Source organism: Canis lupus, chromosome 8 (assembly GCF_003254725.2).
Source record: "Canis lupus dingo isolate Sandy chromosome 8, ASM325472v2, whole genome shotgun sequence".
Classification (NCBI taxonomy): domain Eukaryota; kingdom Metazoa; phylum Chordata; class Mammalia; order Carnivora; family Canidae; genus Canis; species Canis lupus.
Genome location: NC_064250.1, coordinates 4,827,912 through 4,849,490, shown reverse-complemented (window position 1 = coordinate 4,849,490; position 21,579 = coordinate 4,827,912). Strand labels below are relative to the sequence as shown.

Here is a 21,579-nt window from a genome sequence, read left to right as displayed (position 1 = left end):
TGGGTCCCTAATTTGCGTTAGTCCCATCAGCCCAGAGTTTGCGACCCTAGGCTTGAGTGCACTGGGTCAAACCCACGCGCTGGATCCACTCGTTCTCTACCAGAAGAATAAATACTTCCTTGTCCTGGCGGATAGTCTTGCAGACAGACTCACAGAGGCGGCTTACCTTTCCAGCCCAAACTTCTCACAACCTGTGAAACTTGCGTTGCCTCCGCACGCCGCTCTATTCGCGGCCCTTTGCTCCAGGCCCCTCCCTGGCAGGCCGGTCCCGCCCTCCCCGGGCCCGCGTCCCGGCCCCCGGCCCCCGGCCCCCGGCCCCCCGCCGCGGCTCTCCGCCCGGGACCGGGGCGCTCGGGCTCGCCCAGGGCGGCACTGGGCATGCTCAGAGGCGGCCGCGGGGGCAGGTTCGCTTAGCAGGCGCTCGCGCTCGGCGGCGGCGGGCGGGCGCGCGGCTGCAGCTGGAGCTCGGGCGCCCCGAGTTGGAGTTGCCGGGAGTTTGCCCCCACCCCTCCCTGCTGGCGGGCGGCGGCGGGCGCGGGCGCGGGAGCCGGAGCCGCGAGCGGCAGCGAGCCAGCGCCCGGGCCGGCCGAGCCTAGTCCGGAGCCCGGAGCCCGGAGCCCCGCGCGGGGCAGCCCCCGGGGAGGAGCCTCGCCGGCTGGGACCCGTGCGACGCGCTGGCACTGCCCGGGCACCCGCCGGGCTGCACGGTAGGGCCCGGGCGTGGGGCGCCGGGCGGGCGAGGCAGAGGCCAGGCCGGGGGCGGGGGGGGCGGGGGGGATGCGGCTGCAGCAGCCGCGGCGGTCGGGGCGGTCGGGGCGGTCGGGGCGGTCGCGGCGCCGGGAGCTCGGTCCGATGCGGGCGCCCGGGGCAGAGACCCCGCTGCGGGGCCGGAGGAGTAAGCAGGCGCCCAGAGAGATGCTTGCAAATTGGCGGGCGCCGGAGAGGGGGCTGCGCGCCCAGGCGCCGCTGCTTTGTGCGCGCGGAGAGGGGCTCGGTCCCTGGTTCTCCCCAAACCTGGAGCCCGGTGTGCGGGGAGGGTTGGGCCCGCCGTGGAACGGAGCAGTTGTCCTCCGAGAAAGTTGAGGATGGAGCCCTCCTTCCGCCCTGTCCCCGCGGTAGGACGAGTCTCGAGGGGGCCGCCCCGAGGCCCGGGCGTGGAGGGGCCGAGTTGGTCGCTGCGCCCCTGGGCTGAGTTCCTCCGCCCCTGGATGAAATCCGCGAGTCACCCGAGCTTCGCATCCGTGGCGTCTTCTAGGAAAATCATTCCTGCCAAATCTGAGGTAGGCAGTCCGGGCGGACGGCTCCCTACGTCCCGGGCGAGCAGCTGGGTCTGCCCCCCCCCCCCCCCCCCCCCCCCCAGCCTCCGACGTGCTCAAGGACGCCCGGTCTTGGTGAGCGCCTCTAGCGCGGGGCAGCGCGGCGGGGGCGGCGGGGGCCCAGTTTTTCCTCCAGCCCTTCCCCGGGTTTAGAGCAGCCCACCAGCCCCCACCCTGTTCGTCTTTGCAAAAGGCAAGACTTGAAGGGAAGGGCCAGGAGTAGAGTTCTTGAGTTGACGTTCTGAGCCTTAGGACAGGTTGCCTGGGTTGTATCTGCCTTGTGTCCTGGCCCCAAGACTTCATAACGAATCCTTTTATTATTCTTGCTCGCGGACTGGGTGGGAAAGAATAGGGCCAGTGGGTCCACCGGAATGTCCGCCTCATTCCACAGGCTCCTAACATCCCGTGGCAGGTCACCCCAGGACCCTGGAACCGGCATTGTGCACATTGCCAGGGTGTGGAGGATGCTGCCGCTTTCCCCAGGCTCCACTTTTTTCACTTCTTGTTTTGAGTTTTGAGGTTTTGCCTGCACACGAGTCGGAGCTGCGCTGTCATAACCCGGGGTGGGGGGTGGTTCTAGAGGGGGGTAGAGTGGTGGTGGAGGAGCTTCATCCAGGCAATGAGTGGCTGTTTGCCTCAGAGGCTGCTAGTGGGAATTGGTCCAGAAATGATCATGCAGGCTAGAAATATGTCTCTCTCTCTCTCTCTCTCTCTTTTGGCTGAACACCTTGGCTGTTGGGTTTGTGTGTTAAGTTCTTAAAGGGGCACCCGCACACCGACGGACTGCCATGCTTTAGGGGCTCACCATTTCTGCTGCACGTTTTTCTTACTGCTTTTTCCTTGGGGTTAATCTGCTTTGGGGCAGACTTCCAGCTGTAGGAATCACATGGTGTGGGCACACACGTTCTAGAATCAGACCTGAGGTCAAGTTTTAGCTTTACAGCTAAGGCTGTCCTATAATAGACAAGTAGCCACTCTGAACTTCAGTTTCCTCATCTATCAAATGGGGATACTAGGGGCCTTATCTCCTTTCATTGCAGGATTGTTGTGAGACTTTCACGACATAATAGAAATGAAAGTTCTAAGAACACTTGAAAGCACCATTCCGGTCTTATTATGACTGTGCTCTTTACTCAATTTTTCTGAAGTAACGAATTCTTTTAATTACAAGACACTTAAAGTCTTCTCCATTCTACCCCCTCCTCACGAAGAGGCTTAGTTGCTCATGTCTTCGGAAATAGCTATGTATCTGGTTTTTTTTCTTTTCATAAAATTCATCTCTCTTGATTTTAAAGGTTGAGGCTCTAGTCCTCCTATTTATCTGAGGGAAGAAGCATGGTGTAGATTAGGAGATCTCCAGGGTTGCCTGCTCAATGTTCAGACTCCCGGGTTCCAGAATTGGCATGTCAGCAAGACCCCTGTGAAGACAACTCAGGTTGAGGAGTCAGTCAGCAGACCCTGGGCTTGACCAGCAGCTCTGACTTGACCTCTAACAGTGACCTTGAATTAAGAACTCAACCCCTCATCAGTGTGAGATTAAGAGCCAATGGTCACCAGAGACAAGAACACGTGGGATTTCCTCTCTCTCAGTTAATAAGGGTATAATCAGGCTCCTGAGCCTCCCAGGTGCTGCATCTTCTCCGATCCTAGGGCAGCAATTCTCAAGCATGAGCATCAGAGTCAATCAGAAGGCTCCTTAAAACCAAAGGTTCCTGGGCTGCACTGCCAGAGTCTGTGATTCTCTAGGTCTAGGGTGGAGGAAAGGGGGCCCAAGAATTTGTATCTCTAACTAGTTCCAGGTGATTCCAATGCTGCTTCTCCAGGGGCCATGTCTATTGAATCACTGACTTGGCCGGGGGGAGATGAGAAAGTGAGGTGAAGTATGTTCTGAAATGCAACTATTTTAATACTTCATATTCAGAGATAGGGTGTTTTAGAAACGTACCTAAAACATTTTATATTTCCAATACCTGTGTCACTTACCATTATCCAGTTTTAACAATTCCAGTTGCTCTTCAAATGAATGAATTTTACACACACACCAAAGGTAGGATGTTCCCTTCTTTTCACACTGTAAAACACTCAGTCTCTGGTTTCTAGGTGACCCTTGAGTAGACTGAGATTGGTGACTCTGGTATTGATAAATCCAACAACTACCCCATTCCTTTCTTTGGGGATCTCAGACATTTGTGGAGAGGGAGACACATAAAGTTATGGCAGCTTGAACCTTAAGATTAGAGTGCAGGTTGAATAGCTATAAGGAAGTGTTAGAAAACAAAAACAACTGGCAGTGTGGTGCCTTCTCTGAATGGACAGCTTCCCTGGACCTGGGTGAGGGAGGGGAGGGGAGGGGAAGTTGACTCTGTGACAGATGTTCTGTGGTGGTCAGACCTGGCCAAGGCCTTCCCTTCCTCTGTGAACAGTGTGGTGTGGGTAGTGACTGAGCTCCCCTCTCACTCTGAGGGGGAGGAAGGCTGACTTTCTGCGGCGGCCGTGCAGTATCTGTGCCTCTCTGTATCATTTCGCTGATCATCAAGCACCATTTTGGCACAACCCAATCTTAAAGCTCTTCTCCTTGTCCCATGGTCGAGGGTCTGGGCTGAGAGCTCACCCTGAGCAGCTGTGGTCTTGAACTTAAGCCAAGCCACAGAGAGGCCTTGGGAGAGAGCCTGCTTGAGTTGGGAGGGCTCCTGAGATGACACCCTAAAGAAAGAATGAGGCTTATGTAGCACCCAAATGGCTAGGTGTGAAAGGAGGTCAGCATTTTCATAAGTTCTTGTGTTGCCTTGCCAAATGGACTCCCGGCTGACCACATGCTTTATCTCAGTTTTCCATTTGTGCTTTGTTTTAGTTTTAAAATGATTAGCACTAGAGAGACCTATCAGTAAGATCAGAAACCTATTCAAAAACTCAAGTGTACCATTTAGTGTTTTAGTAGATAAAACTGCAAGGCCCAGGCCTGTCTTCCTGATGGCAATCAGCATACAGTGAAGAAACAACCTTCCGGTTGTAATTCTTAAGATTCACTAGCTAATTTAAATGATTTCTCCTACTTAACAAGAGCAGGGAACGTTTCTATTTTAAACTTCTTTCCCATAACTTGATGTTTATATTTTGGGTGTTACCCCTACTTTTCACTGCTAGGATTTTTTTTTCCAGTGTGGGGGAGGCTTCTTTCCTTTTCACTGCTGTTAGCTTTCTTAGCACGTGACCACTTGGTATCTTCGCTCCCTTGGATAAGTCTGTTGCAAGACAGTCGTCATGATACCTCATTTCTCTTTGGTCTTCGGACTGTCCTGGGTCATACAGAGTCACAGTCATTCCTGGAACAGTTTTTCACCACTTTCCTCGAGCGTGCTTGAACTAAAACTCGGGTTGTATGGCACTAGCTCAGGTCTAAGATACATTTTCTTTGCCCATATTTCAACATTTTCCAATTTCAGGAATCTGGTTGGGTCTTCAAAATCATGAACACCCATAATGTATGTGTTTTTCTTTTTCTGTAAACTGGCATGGAAATAGAGTGATTTCCAATTGACAGCATTCTAAAACAAAGCAAATTTGCTTCCTTACCCCAGTAGAAAATATAGTTTCTACTCCATGCTGATAGAATTAAGCAGCAATTGAATTAACTCAGCAGTTTCCAGAGTATGTCAGAAGAATCCTATTGGGGTCGCTGTTATTAGGTGTGCTCTTGAAAAGGGCAGATCAATTTAGAAGCGCTGCCTTTTATTTTTCCCTCTTAGAGATTCTCAACATGTGCATCATTGTATCAAAGTCTCTAAGAAGTACTAGAGTTTACCTTCTCAGCAACAAAATCTTGATTGTACTTATTCAATTAAACGTTTCCCAGCATGCAACATTTTTGAGGTTATGTGTGGATCTTCTAATACTCCATTACCAAATTAGTACATCTCAACAATTCTAATATGATATTTAACATCATCTGTGGGTGGGCTGGTTTCACCTAGTATATCCCTATAATATAGGAGTATTCATTAAATATGAATACCAATTGATTAATGGAGTCTCTAGGTGATTACTATCTTTTATTTCAGGGTGGAGAGAAACCATTTCAAGCTGTGGCAGCTAAGAAAATCTCCATGGAGGGGATAAACTGTGAAAGTGTAAATGATGGGCGGTTGTACTTTTGTAGAGATGAGAAGGGGCATTTTAGGTTGGTGGCATAATGGAGCCAGGAGTATGAAGGCTTGTACTCATGCCTGCATGTAAATATTTTCAGAGCACACGAGAAAAGGATCCTGCCTAGTACAGAGTAAGACTGAGTGAATCTGGTGGTGGTGGTCAAAGAACCTGTTGTTCTTTCTTGATTCTGTGAATTCACTAAAGTAGCCATGAGTTCTGGTGACCACAGAAGAGCTACCTGTGGAGAAATGAGGAGAGGCATAACACTTAGGTTTTAGAAACAGGGAAGGGTACATGGGGCAGAGAGGGAATCAAAGTGTTTCTAAGCCTTTAGAGAAAAGCGGGTCCAAGTACAGAGAGAAGTAAGTCTAGCTGCAGAGTCTTGGGTATTTGGGAGAAGAGCTTTCCAGGAAGAGAGGATGTAACTGGAATTTCAAAAAATAGCATGAAGAAAGAACTCTTAACACTCAACGGTAAAAAGACAACCCAATTTTAAAATGGGCAGGCTTTACATAGACATTTGTTCAAAGTAGATGTACAAATGGCAATAAGCAAATGAAAAGATGCTCAGTACCATTAGTCATTAGGGAAATGCAAATAAAAACTGTATAAATACCACCTCATCAGGATGGCTGTAATAAAAAAGACGTACAATAACAACTGTTGGTGAGGGTATGGAGAAATTGGAACCCTCATACATTATATTGGTGGCAGGAAGCTGATGATGGGTAAACAAAGTGTGGTGTATCTGTTCAGCCATAAAAAGGAATGAAGTTTGATTCATGCTACATGGATGAATTTTGAAAACGTGCTATATGAAAGAAGGCAGACACAAGCTGCCACATGTTGCATGATCCCACTTATGTGAAATTTCTAGAATAGACAAATCCATAGAGACAGAAGGTAAATTAGTGGTTGCCAGGGGCTGGGAAGACGGGGGGAAATGAGGAGTGACCCTCGATGGATACAGATTTCTCTTTGGGGTGATGAAAAATGTTCTGGAATTAGAGAGCAGTGATGATTACACAACTTTGTGAATGCTCTGCAAACTATTGAATTGTACACTCTAAAAGGCTGAATTTTATGGTTTATGGATTCTATCACAATAAAAAAATTAGCAAGAAGGCCACTGGCTGGGGCGAAAGGAAAATAGTAAGAAAAAAAGTGGTGAGAGAGATCTAGGAATAGCTTATTCATTTCAGGCCAGATTTTCTTTTGGGGGGAAAATATCTAGATAATTCCTTTGTCCTTGCTTGTCTTTGGATCTTCTAGGGTTTTCCTGTTACTCTTTGGTCCCAAAGTCCTTCCCCTGAAAGTGGTTTGTTTTAGTGGCTCCTGAGTCAGTGGGATAGTTTTTGTGGCACATGCTTTGGGATCTTCAGATTAGAGTGTGTTTCGGGACTTTCCTCCAGAGACGAATTCCATATGTAGGCTTCCTTGCTGTGAACCACCAAAGGGTAATAAGCTGTGCTGACTTGGCAGTTTATGTTTAGCTTCTCCCTTAAGATTTGACTGTGGTAGTTGTTTCAGTGTCATCTTCCAATTTATTTGTGGAGCTCCGTCAAAAATCTCTGTATTAAGCAGGATTCACGTGCTACTTGGCATGACCCAAGAGTCATGATACTAAAGCAGTTTTTAATGCCACTGGAGCTGAGGCTACAGTCCGCCCCCACCCCCACCCCCACATTGGGATGGGACAATAGCCAGGCTTCTTCAGCACTGGGACATAGCCAGGCTTCTCAAACCCATGGGCAGAAACATGCGGGATCTTGTTGAAGTGCTGAATCTGACTCTGTAGGCCTGGGTCAGGGCCCAAGATCCTGCTGTTATAACAAGCTCCTTATGGCCATGGTTGTTGGCCCATGGATCACTCTGAGTAGAAGCTGATACAGTGTGGAGCAGATGGCTCTGGACTAAGACAGAGCCGAATAGCTCTGCAAGGTAACTCTGCCACTAATTTACTCAGGGAACTTGGGCAAGGTAAGTCACATCTGAGCCATAGCTTTCCTATCTGTGGCATCAGAATAAGACCTAGCTCACAGGAAAGTGCCTAACCTCATGTGCCTGGAGTATTGCATATTTGCCTTCTCCTTCCTTCAAGGGCTGAGAATTCCACTGTTAGGGCTCAGAGAAAAATATATGGAAGAAAGGTTTTTGATTTGTGTGGATGGGATTGGGGTGGGGAGAGGATGTAGGGAATGGGGTAAGAATCCCGGGCCTCAGGGTAGCATTAATGTGCTTACTGGTTTTCAAAATACCATAGCTTTGGCAAAGCCGCTGTGCTAGTCTCAGCTGAGTCTGGATAACTCCTAGTCAAGATGTGTTACTTGCCCTCACTGGGTCTGTTTCCTTGGTGGTCCTAGTGCACGGGGCTGGTTTTTGAGGTGGGTGTGAATGGCACCTGTGAGGGCATTCTGAGCCCTAAGAGGGTGTACCTCTGGAAAGAATGTCCCATCACCCCCCAGTGCTGGTTGAGGTAGTAGCATCCACATAGGGTTACACAAGGTGAGTTGTGCTTTGTTAACTTGTGTTTCTCTCTCTTTTATCATCATTTGAAGTGAGAGGAAGTGAGAGATTGTGTTTACATTTCAGTTGAGTTAACGGATGGATCCCTTTCACTTTCTGCTGGGAAAAAAACAGAGACCATAGTTCCTAAGGTTTTAACTAAAACCCCAAGTGCACACTAGTTTCCAAGCTTTCACAGCCTGAAATTCATTGCTTTCCCAAGGATGGCAATTTCACCCTGTGAGCCTCATTTCACCCTGTCGTTCAGACTGTTTTGTAGATTGGCATGTGTGGAACTTTCATGCTGGATTTGGAAGAGAAAGAGCTTGTCTTTGTTACAGTGTTAGGGCTGAGCATTTAAACAGATGTCGCACCACCATCAAATAACAAAAGATAAGATATTCAGGTTGAAGCCTAGTATGCTAGGACCTCACTGCACTTCGTATCCTTCTAGAAGGTGGAATGTCACACGGAAGTGGGAAAGCTCTGATTCCAGAGGCGAGTGAACGTGTGTGCTCTAGTCTCATTGCCTCTCATGACCACTGTGGGTAAGGAAGTACGGTCAGAGAGGTTGTGCATCACCCAGCTCTTTGTTTTCAGACCTCAGGTGAAAGCCAGCTGTATCTAGAGGTTGAGAAATTAATATTATTTTCGAAGAATTTAATCTACCCTATCATTAAGTCTCAATAAGGAAGCTGTCCAACTGCTGAGGAAGAGCTAGGTATATAAAGCTGGGTGTTCCTGAAGTAAGGCTTTAAAAATTAAATCCTTATGCAACTATAACAATAGTTATATTATTATTATTATATATCATATATATGCATACACACACACACACACACACCCACCCTACCCTGAAGGTAGAAATTTGGTGCTTATAAAAAGAGCTCAATGCTCATAAAATGGACATATTTCCAAATTTATCCACATTGCCAACCATACAGTCCCTGGTCTATCTAGTAGCTGATGTTTAAAAATGGGACAGGGAGTCCAGAACTCAGGCACCTGGTTTTGGAACAGCCCTTGCTCTCTATCCCACTGGGCTATGAACTCCTCCCAAGGCTGGGATCTTCATTTGTGTATCCCTGAGGCCTAGCATGTCTGACATATAGGAAAGAATAAAAAATAGACTAAACCGTACAGCTGCCTTCTTCTGGGATTCCCTTCCACTGCGTAGTCCATTAGTGTTCCTGTCAGTATATTATTTTTAGTATTTAACATTTCCCTTGAGATGATTATTCGCTCACATTCTATATGGTTCTAAGCACTCCACAAATATGATTCCTTTTGTCTGCATGACCCACCCTCAGAGGCAGGTACTGTTGGATACCAATTCTTACTTTACAGTTGAAGAGTGTGTATCATTTCCAAATGTGAGCTGGAAAGAGCTCCGTGTATGATGGAAAACTTATTACAGAGCCATTCATGATACAGCTGTGCAAATGGAAAGTGTAATAACTCAGTTGGCATTGAAAAGAAATGTCATAAATAAAGAGCCTGTGCTACTGGCCACTATAACTCTTGAAAGGAACCCCCCAGAGCTCCTCAAAATCTCCCTAGCTCTCCTTAGGTTCTCCTGCTTTTCAACTGCATCTGCTATGATATGTGATGATGCCCTGCCAGGTTATGGTCTACAGAGTGCTCTCGCTGTATTTTTATCTGAGACTCCTAATTACCCCGCCGGTTTCTCTAGAAGAGAGCAGTGAGGCCCAGGGAATCAGACTCCATCCGAGTCACCAGCTTGCTCACATCGGGGCTAGGAGCAGGCATGGATGAGAAACAGTACATGTGAACTCTTGCTGTTCACACTGGGCCTACGTGCTTACATAAATTAATACTAAGGGACAATTGAATTGGTTTGCCCTGTTTGGCTTTACACAGGAGGAGGCATTTAGATGAGTTTGCTTAACAAAAAAAAATTTTTTTGAGCCTTACCATACACACAGAAACAAGCAAAGATTGCATGGGTACAGTTTAGGGAATTTCTACGCCATGAACACGTCCATTTAGTCTTAACACAGATGAAGAAAGAGAGAGCCACTAAGCATGCCAGAGCCTCTCCTTATGCCAGCTGGTTACCTCCTCATCTGTGGTAGCCACTGTCCTGACTTCTAACACTATGGATCACTTTTTCCTATTTTCGAGTTTTATATGAATATGATCATTCTTTTGTATTCTTTCATGTCTGACTTCTGTCTCTCAATATTGTGATATTTAATCCTGTTTCTCCTGTAGCAGAAGCTGGAGTGTATTCTGTTGTATCAGTATATCACAATTATTAATCAGAGACATTTGAGTTGTTTCCATCTTGAGGCTGTTCTATAGCTGCTGTGAATACTCATGTAAGATCTGTCTTTATGGTACAGCTAGGTATGCATTGCTGGTGTGTGCATGTGGGTGTACCTGCTGGGTCCTATGATGTGAGTACACTTAGCTTTAGTAGATATAGCCAACCAGTTTTCCAGTTATGCCACTCCAATTTATAGCCCCATCTGGTGTGAACAAGAATTCCCTTTTCCCACACTCTTACCAGTACTTCTTTGGGTAAGTCATTTGCATTTTAATCATTGAGATGTTTGTGTAGAGGTCTCCTCTAATGGTTTCAATTCATATTTCCCTTATCATCACATGAAGCTCAGTGTCTTTGCTTGTGTATCCTGGCATTTGGATATCCTCTTTTGTGAAGTGCCAATTCAGAAGTCTTGCCTATTTTTCAATTGTATAGTTTGTTTTACTTTTTAAAACAAAATGAGAGTTCCATAGAAACATCTATGAAACGTCCTTGAGATCTACAGTAATGGGGGTCACCTGTCAGTGGTGTCTGATTGTATTCTCAAGCATAATTTCTGGAGAGTTCCCATGGCAGGTGTCATAGCTGGATGAGGTGGGATGAGGATATGAAGAGGCCTAAAGCCCTTAGTGGGGAATTTGCCAAAAAGTTGGGGAGCTTCTGGGTGTGTGACTCATGGCAATTGTAAAGTTGTGAAGTCACCCGAAAGCATGAAAGTACTTAACCTATAAATGAGTTTGCCTTTTATAGCGGTCACTCTGGATGATTATACACCAACTCTGAAAGGGTTGCTGAAAATATTTTTGGAATTGCTTTGAGTACATTGTTTTGTATATTTTTAGTTTGTTTCAGAAAGGCTCTTTGATCCTGTACTTGATTTTGGGAAATGGCAGAGACCTCCAAGAGTCCAGTCCAGTGTGGAAGGAGGGTGCTTCATGGGTGACTTGAAAGCAAAACCTTATTTTTGAGGCTTACCTATAAGGGAAGAGCTTTCCTTAAGAGGAAAGATTTAGCAGGGAGAAGGCCCGGTACTAAGTCCCTTACCTTCATGATCTCTCCTCTGCCTTACAGTAACCCAGGAGCCGCTTACCGCTTTGGAGTGTCCCCACATTAGAGATGGAAAGCCAGAGATTGAGCAGGAGAAACAGAGCGTGATCTAGGAGTCACACGTAGCTCTGTCTTACCCCGGGGGCATCTAGCTTTGCTTTTCCCCATCCTACCTCCCCTCTGACAAACTGTTAAGGGAATCTCAGGATGTTGCAACCAGAAGAACACGTGCCAATGGGAAAGGTCTGGGTCTCCCCTGCCTGTTATATACACCGCCTCACCCTCAGAACTGCCCCATGGGGCTTTGAGGGCACAGAAGTCAATCAGGCTTCAGGGCACTTGCCCTTCCAAACACAGTCCCTGAGGCACTGCTATTCATGGGAGCAACTTCAGGCTTTTCAGTGTCCTGGCAGGACTAGTAGTCTGACCTGTAGGCCTTACTCTGAATGCTCTTCTTCCTGGCTGGCAAGCAGTCCCCAGGAAATTCTCTTAAGACAAGGCATGTTGATGAATGCTGTCACAGCAGGAAATTATATTCTGCATAGAATATAACCTTTTTCTGCTTGGGAACCTACATAAAATCTGACCGATAGAGGCAGAATATTGCTGAGCTCTTTAATAGTCATCCCTCGTCTTAAAGTCATTCATTAGTTCTGCCTGAAATAGAGACACATGCCTTTGGGTTTGTGTCTTTTAGAAATGATCCCTGAAAAGAATACCCTGGGCAGACTGCTTTCTGATAGGTCCTGGGGCATCCAGCTGCCCCTGAGATGTGACAGTCCTAGGAGAGCTGTGAAATACACATGACCATCGCAGAGGCTTACTCTCACCCTTTCTGGCTCATGGACCCCAACAAGCAGAACCTCTTCTACTGAGACTGGGAAATGTTGTCTAAAAGCTGGTGCACCTGGGTGGCGAAGTCGGTTGAGCATCCAACTCTTCGTTTCAGCTCACGTCATGATTGAACCCCAAGTCAGCCTCTGCACTCAGCATGGAGTCTGCTTGAGATTTTCTCTCTCTCCTCCACTGCCCCTCCCACTCCTTCTCTCTCTCTCTCTCTCTCTCTCAAATAAGTAAATCGTTTTAAAAACCTGAGTACATAAAAAGCAGAAGCTACAACCTGTTTTTCTGGCCCAAAGCAGTGGCAAAGAAGACTCTGGACTTCTCTTGCTATGGCCCAGTGGAACAGTTTCTTCAGTTTGGTGGTTTTCTTTATACTTAGTACTTCTATCCTGCACAGCCTTGGTTTTCAGGGCAAATCCCTGGGTGATGGGTAACCAGATTACCAAATCATTTCCTCTGCAGATGAGAAATTTATTTATATTCACACAATTTTCCCTGGATAAAAATGAGGTGCCTGAGAAAAAAGTGTGAGGATATTTTAATGAAAACCTTCCCTGGTGAAAATGTCCATTTTCCTTCCACATTTAATTCCCGTAGAGGATTTCAGGGCAGGTGTGAAGAGCCAGGTGTTACTAAGGAGCAGTTGTCCCGGGTGATGGTGAATCCTTACTGGGGCCACCTTACCTACTTTCTTAGCAGATTACATTATCCTATATACGTGTGTAGTTTGCACATCTCAGATTTGGACTTGGCTGGTGGATGTCTGAACTTATTCACCTCCTGCCAAAAGAAAGAAGCTTATAAATAGTGCTTTGTATTCTGAGCTTTACAGTACACTGAGTAAACACAAGATATACATTGTGATGGGGGTAGGGAGAACCGCCCACATCCTTATTTTCTGAGTGGGTGTGACTAATGACTAGTTCCTGGATGTGTAACTAGGATATAGGTCACGGTTCCACTGTCGTCTCTGGCAGAGCTACAGTAAACACTGTCTCCTTATAGGTCACTGTTATCTTACAGGTATAAGTGTCTAAAGTTCTTTTGCTCTGAGAATTTTTCTACAGAGATTTTTTTAGAAGCTTCTTGGACTGGGAACAGGAAGCTCAGTGGATACCTGAGGCTTCCTTAATGAATCAATCATAGTGATGGTTAATCATCACACACATGTCATGTGCATCAGGCACCGTGCTAGGAATGTTTTGTGGAGGAATGCCTCTCTTCTTGCTAGATGGGGTGCTGCTCAATTCATGAATCATTTAATAAAGCCAGTTAGATCTTCAAAAAAATGTTTCCTGGATTCTTTCAACTCTGAGAATGAGGTGCTGTCATTCACCCCATTTTACAGAAACCGGGGCCACAATTTCTTGGTCTGAGGTCCACAGCCCCCCATCGTGACCCTGGGTCAGTCTCTTGACCATCACACCATGTTGTTCTGAGGCAGTGAGCAAGTGGAAGGGCTGAGCAGAACCAGGGGCTGCTCCTGAGACATAGGGTATCGAAAGAGGGAAGATCAGATATTTCTTAATAAGAAGAGTTATCGATGTGGGCAGCTCCTGCATTTTAAATACACTTAGTTGAGATGGGTGTTGGGGAAATTAATTGCAGCAGATTTTCAAGAGGAAATGGATTGTTGAGGAAGGAGAGAGCCTTCCATTACCATTTCAAGGAGGGGAAATGATCCTGTTTGAGTAAGGTGGCTGACCTACATCCTGGAAAGCCTTACACGGAGATGATGGATTTGTCAGGGGTTCTTAGGAGCAGTTTAACCCAGCACAGCTGTTTCAGTAGGTATGTGGATGTTTACCTCCTTGCCCTGCCTTTATTGTAAAGGCAGACATACACGGGGCCACTCTTCCATATGGAGCCCTGCTTCTTCCCTTGCTTATTACTTCATCTTTGGACTTGAGAGAGGGAGGTACAGCAAAAGATATGATAGTTCCCCTTCCCTTCCTCACATAGATGTCATGTCAACAGTGCAGTGTTGGGGTGAAGAGACCTTGAGAAATTCCCAGGAAGGACCGCTTATAAAAGTCAAGAGGTCTGGTTTAAATCCTGCAGGAGTCATTTGTCTGCATCTTTCTCAGGACATCTTGTCCATTTTGCTTGGTATTGATCTTATCTCTGTCTTTTCATTCAGCAAAAATGTCTACAAAACCCAAACACAGGTTCTGTTTTTATAAAAATTTTTACAAGAAACTGTATACAAAAATAATTGCATGAAATACTAAATGCCAAGTGTCCTAAGGGTTCTATGGGAGAGGTATGTGTTCAAAGGGATTTGACCCGGTCACGGAAATCAGGATGGTTTTCCTAAGGAGGTAGTGCTGAGCTGAGACCTAAAGGATGAGTGGGAGTTAAGAAGGCAAGGGATGGCATTATAGACGTGACGGGATGTGTGAAGTCCCTGCTGTGGAAGGGACTCTGGTAGGAATGGTGGACAGCAGAAGGCCCCTGTGGCTGGGAATGGAGAATACGGAGTATGAGATAGTCATTTCCTAAGAGTCACAAGGGTTTCTAAGCATGAGTTTGAAGTGATCCGATTGACAAGATACCACTTTGGTTGCAGGAAAAAGGACAGATGAAAGGACTGTAGGAGTCCAAAAGGAGATGTGTATAGACCAGTTTAGAAGTTTTTTAAGTAGTTTAGGAAGAAATGATGATCACCTGACCAGGGAGGTAAAAATGGAGGGAACTGGGGGAATGTTTAGAGAGATAGAAATAGATCTGGCTAGACATGGCCATGGGTTAGAAGTACAGGTGAGAAAAAGTACAGGTGAGACACCAGGTACTACTCCTTGGTTTCTGTCTTGTACAGTTGGGTGATGGTGGTGCCATTCCATAGACAATGCTATGTCTCCCCAAGCAGACATTACACTGCTTGATAGCAGGATCTTTTTCTAATTTAATTTTGAGTCCTCCGTATTACCTATATGGTATGTACTCAGTTTCTGTTTACTCTAATTTGAGTAGGAGAGATTTCTTTACAGAACTATGGTGTGTGTGCATTGTGAGAAGCTACAGCTAGTGTACCAATTAATACTTAATAATAAATAATAAAATAATAATTAATTATACTTATACTTAAAATAATACTTAATTATTTATTGATTAATAATAAATAATAATAAAATAATACTTAATTAATACTTATTGTACCAAATAAGTGTGGTTGGGGCAAGAGAAAAGTTCCACGGTTGGAGTAGAACTTCAAAGGCATTTAGCCATATAGAGATATGCCTTCAATTTTCAGGAACACCTGCCTTCTGGAGGTGGCTGTGAGAGTGATACTTAATACCTTTGTGAAACGTGCAGGGTTTTACATTAATTGAAGGATTTCTGTAGATGTGTGCTTCCTTTCCCCTGGTATTCCTCCCCACCACTAGTGGGTGCTGCTGCTTAGAGTGCACCGACCACTGGGATGACCGTTGACTTTTGGTAGATGACTTGGTAGATGACTTGGGGGGCTCCTCTTGCACAGGTAAATGGCTGTGTTTCTTTTTTCACCCAATCCTGCTGTAAAATGGTAAGTCACTGGATGGATTTTTGGTCGATGCGACTCTGTTGACTGGCCTGCAGACTGAGGGAGCGATGAGTGAAGCGTAGATCTGGTTTCTCTTTTATAATCTTCAGATTGTTTTAGATTTCAGGTACTAAGATGCTCAAAGCAAGTCACACCCCAGGATGGAGAGTGTGCTGAGGGCACGTGGTTTCTTCATCTGGATCCTTAGTGTATGTATGTGTAAGATGGTGGTTCTGACCACCAACCTTCTCGAAGGCTGGAGAGAGGAAATTGTAGAGTGGTGGTTGTCCTTGGAAGCAATGGGCCCACAGTGTTTTCTCCTCAGAGAATAGAATGTTTCCACTATGCTGGTGATCTTATTTTAAATGATTTGCCTGCAGTTGGTATATTTTCCTCTTATTTGTCTCTATTGTCTTACAGATTTTGTGTTTCAAGACTCTTTATGTTTCTTATCTCTCTCGTTTCTCTGTCACGCCAGACATTCTGGAACACTAGTTTCTTAATTTCTGTCTTTACTCCTGTGTTTATTCTCTATTTTCCACTCTCCGCTTTCTCTTGGATCTCGGTGATACCATCGTCCTTCTCATTCTTTATTCGAAAGCAAGGCATATCTTAGGCTCTTTCTTAGAGTACAAGAATAACCTGATGGTATTTCTACTCTACTATTAGTCTCTTGTCCAACATGTGCTATTGATAAACATGTTGGTCTCTTAAAATAACTAGTGAAGATGGGAAACAATGGTACATGCCAAATTGTCTTAGTTTGCCCTGTGTATTAGGACCTACAAAACTAAGCAAAAAATTGGGAGATCCAAAAAAAAAAAAAAAAAAATTGGGAGATCCATATAGGCACTTTCAAAAATATTTTGTACCACTTAGTCATTTTTATTTTATAAGTTGACATTTGCATAAAAATGAAAGTTTACTTTTGTGTTCAAATGGTTAAAGCTCTTTTGTCTTCCATTTTTATTTTGTTTTTGATTCTAAAGCTTTTATCTTCCAGTTGAAACAGAATTCTTCTCTTTCAAGAAAGGATCTATTTTGTGTATATCAAAAAATTCATTGGTTTTTTTTTTTTAAATCAGGAAAAGACCTCAGATATCTAATTAACTCTTTGTCTTCTCCACACCCTCATCTCTCTGTATTCCATTTTATAGACAAGAAAACTGAGACTGTATCATTCTACCATGAATCAGTAGGAAGCCAGGACTCTTTTATGTGTGTGTGTGTGTGGGGGGGTGTTAACTAAAATATAGCATATTATTAGTTTCAGAGGTAGAACTTAGTGATTATCAGTTGCATGTAATACCCAGTGCTCATTACATCAAGTGCCCTCTGTAATGCCCATCACCCAGTTACCCCATCCCCCGACCTGACTCTCCTCCAGCAACCTCAGTTTGTTTCCTATAGTTAAGAGTCTCTTATGGTTTGTCTCCCTCTCTTTGTCTCCCTCTCTGTTTTTGTCTTACTTTACTTTTTCTTCCCTTCTCCTATGTTCATCTGTATTGGTTCTTAAATTCCACATATGGGCGAAATTATATATTTGTCTTTCTGACTATTTCCCTTAGCATAATACCCTCTAGTTCCATCCAGGTTATTGTGAATGGCAAGATTTCATTCTTTTTGATGGTTGACATTCCATTATATATATGTACCACATCTTTATCCATCCATCTGTTGATGGATATCTGGACTCTTTCCATATTTTGGCTATTGTGGACATTGCTGCTATAAACATTGGGGTGCAGGTGCCCTTTCGAATCACTAGGTCTGTATCCTTTGGATAAATACCTAGTACAATTGCTGGGGCATAGGGTAGTTCTATTTTTAACTTTTTGAGGAACTTCTACTGTTTTCCAGAGTGGCTGAACCAGTTTGCATTCCCACCAACAGTGTAAGAGGAGGAAACCCGGGACTCTTAATTCGAGTCTTTGGATTCCTTAGCTCATTGTGATTTCTCTACAACTTTAAAATATTTCTATGATTCTTCATGTTAAAGTCTTCCAGTTTAAGGTCATTGTTTCTTAGAAGTTGTTTCCTTGTGGTAACTCAAATGTTAATTGGTTCAGTACTAAGAGAGACCCAAGCAGTAATTTTGTCTTCTTCTGAAATTGATATAAAAATTTATAGCTACTATAAATAATATTTACTGAACTTGGCAATATTATTTGTATGTATGAAAAAATAATCTTGAAGTGTACCAATATTTTATGTCTGGTTCAGCCAAATTTCCACTTGGAGGAGATTGCATCTGTGTTGAAACATACTGTCCTTTTTCTTTATCATCTTGGTCTTTATGAGGGGTGAATTATTGGATTTGTGACTTTTTTATTTTGAGTTTATGCAAGAAATCAAGATGTGTCTGATTATCATATAGGGTGTCAGGAAATTTTTGTAACAGTTCTTTTAAATCCAGCTTAATTAAAAATAAAAGACAAGTTTTATAGCAACAGGATTTTGTTCCTTCTTTTGAAGAGCAATGGGAGTCCATGAATCCGATGAATCAGACAAGCTATAGCAATTTCAGAAAACATGGGGATTACTGCTGTAAAGGCCCAGAAGGAGCTAATAAAAACCCAACAGCTCTGTCAGTCTTTATTGTGGGCTGGTGTTTAGGTGGATATTGAGGCTCTCTGTAACTGATCTGTGATCTAGCTATATGCCTTTAAAAGCTGTCTGTTTAAAGTCAGTTCTCCCATTCCCCTGCCCAACCCAGTGAACATTTTTTTTTCTCCTGTGCTGCCCTCGGAGCTGCCCCACAGGATGAAGAGTGTCTTGTCCTTAACTCAAGGTCTTAGGGTCACAATTACTTGGCAGATATTGGCCTCAAAAAGGGTAAGAGATTGGTTCTTAGGAACCACAGGGCTATGGTAAGAGTAAAGGTGCTGAGAGGAGGGTTGGGAAGAGGTGGCCAGGCTCTCCTGGTGAGTTGATGGGCACCTTGGCTTCCTTTGCCCATTCAGCTGCCCGATGTCCTCTCTTTTCTCCTTCCCGTAGGTCAGGGTGTTGTGTTGGGTGCTGTGGTCAGGCGCAGAAGACCAGACTTTGGGGACTGGGGCTTCTTGATCTTTGCTTCACTGTGGAGGCCCCCTCCTTCTTTCCCAGCTTCATCTCTCCATTGTCATTTGACACTGTTCTGAAGGACATGGAACACCCTGATAGCATCATTCATTTTCACTCTTTGGCTGTAAAATACCCTTCTCTTCCTTGTCTATTTTGTATCCTTGCAATTATTCTTCAGGCCCAGTCAAGGGTTACCACCTCTTTGAAGGCTTTTGTGATCTTCGAACTTGCACCCTGAGGCAGAAGTGACCTGTGCTGCTCCTGTGCCATATATAACTTATGCCCAGGTATGATTATTTCCTTGCATGAGGAATAGGACAGTGACTTACACATTTTGTATCTTCATTGCCTGGTATATGATAGGTGCCCAAAAGAGGAGGGAGGGAGAGAGGGAGGGAGAGAAAGAGGGAGGAAGGGAGGGAGGGATGGATGGGGCACATTCAAGGAGAACTTCTGAGAAGTGAGGGAGAGAGAGACAGGAAGGGAAGGCGGGAGGGAATGCAGCATTTTTATTTGGGTTGTATGGGAGAGGGTTTAGGTATGGACAAGAGAGTTTTTTCTGCTTCCTGCTCACTGAAATGGTATCTAGGAGGGGATGGAAGTGTCAGTTATTGAGAATGAGCTATGCTGCTGTTATCAGAGTAGAAACCAAGTAATTGGCAAAAGAAACATCATAGTCATTTGGCTTTCCTTCTTAAAAGCTCTGGGACCTTTCTTGATGGATCTAGTTTCTTATGTGTAAAATGGGTTGATAACCCTAGAAGGTAGGATCTATTATTCACATGAGGGTCAATGGAAACCTTCAAAGTAGTCAACGCCCTGCCTTGTATGTGGTGAAGGCTCAGTAGGGTACATGATGGCAACTGCTGTTAGCTGTTGGCCTCAGTGGGTGATGGGATCAAGAGGTGCCTGTTAGAAATGTTGAGGCAACATTCTCCTTCTCCCTGAAAGGAAAACTTTTAGATTCATAGATAAACACAAATGGGTGACCAGGTCTTAGAATTCACTAGAAGTGGGATTACACATTCACCTTCCTCTTCCTTGTTATTTCATACTTCTCTTTAGAAAGGAAAGCACTTCCCCATTTCTTAGGGAAAGTTTTATTCCTCCCAGCATTTGGTTCTAAAAGCAGTTTTTCACATAAGGCATTACATGGGAGTCTTTCTGGTTGTTTAGAAGAGTATATGTGTTTATCTCTATATTTATTTGCAAAAGGTGTTATTCTGTTCCTTTCCACAGTCCTGGAGAGCAGGTGGCCTGCATTGCTGTTTCTATTTTCACATGGAAGCAAGTTGAGTTGGTCTGGGACCACTCCATTTTGGCTTATGAATGCCATTGTTTGTATGTGTGCATTTCTCTCCCCACAGTTAGCCATTTAGAAATCAGTGATAGGAGTTCCTAACAATATTTGTTTATGTGCTTACAAAATCATCCATACATTCATTTCTTGCTCTGTGGATTATTGCTTTGCCGACCTGGGTCTTCAGTGCTGGATTTAGCAATTTTTTTTGTTGTTGTTTTTATTTCTGTTTTGTTACTGTTCCAAGAGACTGCTGTAGTTGTTGGTAATGATGACCATTTGTGTGTGCCTTTGAACCCCTTCTCAGAGTATTTTATAGCCTGTCTGCTGATGTTTGGGTGTATGGCCACTTTTATTTGTTGCCTGAACATAGGTCAGTCCTCCCTTAGTGTATTTCTGAGCGAATTAAGAAAATGGATTCAAAAGAGTTATGGATACAAATCAGGTGGTATGGATCCACTGTCCTTTCTAATTCCAAAATCCAGAAGGCTCTGAAAGCTCTAGTAACCTATCTGGTGGAAAGATCTGACTTGAACCACTGAGCCTATGTATTCATTAATCTCATTTAGCATGGTTACTTGTAAATTTACCTGCAGAAGTGTTATGTGTTTGCCTATGGAGTGCTGGCCTTATGCTCCGTTGAGAGCATAAGGTACATTTTACCTTTCTAAAATGTCAAAAATTGGGCACCTGGGAGGCTCAGTGGTTGAGCTTCTGTCTTTGGCTCACATCATGGTCCTGGGGTCCTGGGATTGAGTCCCACAACAGGCCCCCTACAGGGAGCCTGCTTCTCCCTCTGCCTTTGTTTCTGCCTCTTTCTCTCTCTCTCTCTCCCTGTGTGTGTGTGTGTGTGTCTCATGCATAAATTAATTAATCTTAAAAAAAATGTCAAAAATTTTGAATTCCAAAATACATCTGGCCTTAGGGCATTTGGATAAGAGATGTGGACCTGTAGTGTTTTTTTTTTTTTTTTTTTTTTTAGGGCCTCTAAGCCTTTTTTCAGTTGACAACCTTCCCTTGAGATTCTCTCCTTTGCACTATTTTTTTTTGTGGTATGCAAATGAGCCTCTCCTGTGCTGTCACTCAAGGGATATCTACTGCTGTAGGCTGAGCTTTGGATGAGGTATGGGGGAGGATAAAGCATTGCCATCCCCCAGTCCTGGAGAAGGTCAGAGCCTCATGATAATGTGGAAAGTACTATAATAGCAGTCTGTGGAGTCCTGGATGTTGTAAGATAATTACATCCAGGAACTCCACCAAAATTACAAAGGCAAAGAATTGTGGAAGAGAATGTGATCTGGTGGTAGTTGTATACTTCTTGTGGTCTTTGAAAGGTAAAACCAGAGATGGTGCTGCAGAGGAGCCAGTGTTTGAAGAGCCTTATCTACCAACCCAAACAGTTGAGAGTTTATCCTTTGGCAATAAGGAGTCTTTAAACCTGGGAATGAATGATCAGGTTTGCATTTTCTAAGGAGCCCTCTGCCTTCATCTTAAGAGACCTCAAAAAGAAATCACTGCAGTATTTTGGACAATAGGACATTTTACT

The 21,579-nt window shown here is 44.6% G+C and overlaps 1 protein-coding gene across 3 annotated transcripts in view; it reads left to right on the top strand.

Moving 5' to 3' along the window:
* The first annotated feature begins 551 nt into the window (after positions 1-551).
* Positions 552-21,579, top strand: part of STXBP6 (syntaxin binding protein 6) — a 239,080-nt gene continuing 218,052 nt past the window's right edge. Inside the window, exon 1 of one of the 3 annotated variants that reach the window (XM_025444276.3) lies at positions 552-707. The gene's annotated coding sequence lies outside the window, so the exon portion shown is untranslated. Of the gene's footprint in view, positions 708-1,119; positions 1,281-21,579 lie in introns of those variants that run through there. The other 2 variants (XM_049113027.1, XM_025444285.3) reach the window with 2 other exon arrangements.